The following is a 3,055-nucleotide window of genomic DNA, read 5'->3' as shown; positions in this document are numbered from 1 at the left end:
CAGCTTAGCAAAATTCATGTGTAATAGAGACATTAGAATCATGAAGCCTGATAAGGGAGGTGGTGCAGTTATTTTTTACACCAATGACTATAACGAAGGTATTCACAACCTCCTATATGAGTCAGGAAATTATGAAAATATATCTATCAATCAAATAAATATTGGGCACAAAAGAATAGACTTATGTATAGAAGAATATCTGATAGATAATAGGATATCTAATGATACGTACACATTTTTAAAGACCGATCATCCGATTCTGGCAAAAATGGTAGGAATACCTAAGGTCCATAAATCTTTGAACAATCCCCCTTTCCGGCCTATCGTATCCGGATCTAGATCCAAAACTTTTAAAATAGGTCAATTGATTGACAGATGGCTAAAAAACATTTATGACTCCATTCCTCACATCATGAAAGATTCTTGGAGGTTTTTGGGGGACTTAACTAAGGACAAATGGCATTCCAATCTTATATATCTTACTATAGATGTAAAGGACCTATTTTCAAGTATTCCCAAAGACGAAGGTTTGGAGTTTTTTGCCAGTAGCCTAAAAAAACACTCAGGATTTTCCTGGGACAAAATTAGCCTTATTTGTGATATGATGGGGCTGGTATTAGACCATAATTATTTGGTCTTCCAAGGAGAATATTTCAAGCAAACCAGGGGAGTGGCTATGGGAGCAGCTTGTGCTCCCATATTCGCAAACCTGGTTATGCTTGAATGGGAGTCGACGTATGTATTTAATAGTGAATTCTATCCTGATATATCCTACTACGCCAGGTACCTGGATGATATCTTCATTTTATGGAATGCATCTGTGGAGAGATTAGAGGAATTTATGGAATTTCTTAATTCCACAACAGAATTCTTGAAATTTACCCACATGTTTAGTTGTAGTGAAATTTCATATTTAGATACACCTATTAGCCACAATGAAGATGGCTTTATTTCTAAAGTGTACAGAAAGCCTACTTTTTCTAGCGATTACATTCATTATACTAGCAACCATCCTCCTTATGTCTTCAAGAATATATTAAAAGGTCAATGCATCCGAGCAGCAAGGATGTCATCCACAAAGGACCTTATGAAGACAGAACTTAGATTCATTAAAAATCTTTTTCTGGATCGAGCTTATCCAGAAAAGATGGTCATGGATGTGATTAATTATGTACAAAATCAGTGGGGCATTAAGTACACCCTATTTTAGGGAATTACTGTATGGAAAAAGGAAAGAGAAAGAGAGTGCCTTATGTGGGAGAGTATGCGTTTGACGCATACACCACATACACATTTTATAAAAGACATTCTCAACAGGCATTGGGAATTATTAGCCGCTATGGACATGGAAGAAACATTAGGCAAAGTTCCCAAATATGTATATAAGACAGCCCCCAATGTAAAGCGGTTGCTAGAGAGGACAAGCCACGTTAGGTATAGAGACAAAAATGAAGGTCACAAAGGAACAACTAAATGTGGTAGGTGCAAACAATGTAGATATATTAACCAAGCAAAAACATTTAGACTTGATGACATTAATCGCACCTACATCACAAGTATGACGGGGAACTGTAATTCCAAAGGGATAGTGTACGTGGCCATATGTACACGATGTAACGCACATTACATAGGGAAAACGGAAAGGCAGCTGAAGAAGCGTATGTATGAACATCAGTATAGGATACAAAAACGCAATACAAAAAATGCCCTATACAGACATATTTCAGAGAAAGGCAGTGACCACAATTTCAATTTTGCTATTATTGATCAGGATCATATTCTCCCATTTGGAGGAAACTGGAAAATGGAGTTATCCCTTAGAGAAAGCAGATGGCAGATATTCACTGACTCCACCAGAAAACCCAGTTTAAATGATTATATTAGTATCAAACCATTTTTAGCTCTCTCATAAATTTAGCACACACACGATTCTTTAAATTTCAAATTTTAAAATCTTTTTTCCCCACATCACTTGTGATCTACATATGTTTAGAAAACGCTGGTAGGGTAGGTTTAGGGCACAACACTATATACTTAGCCCATATATTAAATTAAACATACACTATTGTGTTGTAGGGTACCTTGCAGTAACACACCCACACATGCAGAGTTGATACACATGTGTTCTATGCAGAAACATAGATTTATTACAGATTTTCCAACACACACTGTATCATACATTTTTTCAACACAAATTAAATCAAATTCTTATGTATTACATACAGATATATACATATATTTTTTTTTTTTGACAATAATAGTGTATTAATTAATCATATATGAGTTTTTAATTTGTGTATTTTAAATGAATTTGTTAATACTTAACAATATTCAACTATATATGTTTGTTTTAAGGCTATTTTAAAAGGAAATATGTTCTATTATCTATTTTCTATTTATTATTGGAAAGAACAGTTGATTTTAATATGCAGGCTGCAATGTTAACAGTATGCCTTTAAGGTTTTGGCGGTTTCAGTATGCAATCATTCAATTATTTAATTAAGTTGACTATAAAAAAGAATGAATTTGTTGAATGAATTGTTCTGAGGAAGACTGTGGTAAACAGTTGAAAGCGCTTAACCCGAGTATTTTATGTCGTGTGGATCAATAAATTCTTTTTTTGCATCCTGGTGTACGAGCAGTGTGTTCTACAAGTGTATCCATCTAGGTTCGTGTTATCTAGTTGCAATTTTATTCCGTTTTTTGAATAGATAAGAAAAAAAATCATCAACCAAATAACTATTTATAAAAGGCACCAATTATATAAATAACAACTAATACATTTCCAATTGTTAACAGTTCAGCTATTGTTTAAACAAAAGACTCTTCTGAGTTAAATGTGTTACAACTGCTCATGTCAAGAATGGGCCTGTGGGCCTTTGTATTTGTGTAACTAAAAAGAATGTGGGCTAATACTGAAATCTTTGCTAGCCATGAATGACCTCCCGCATGGATCATTCACGGAACTTCTGCTCATACACCCTTGTCCGAGGTGTCTTTAATGAGGGGAAATATCTGGCAAAGGCTGCAGTGGGATGGTGTGGAATATATAGCC

This window comes from Protopterus annectens, chromosome 7.part0 (assembly GCF_019279795.1).
Source record: "Protopterus annectens isolate FY-2018-M chromosome 7.part0, PAN1.0, whole genome shotgun sequence".
Taxonomy (NCBI): domain Eukaryota; kingdom Metazoa; phylum Chordata; order Ceratodontiformes; family Protopteridae; genus Protopterus; species Protopterus annectens.
The sequence above is the reverse complement of the archived record's forward strand: the minus strand, read 5'-3'. Positions refer to the sequence as shown.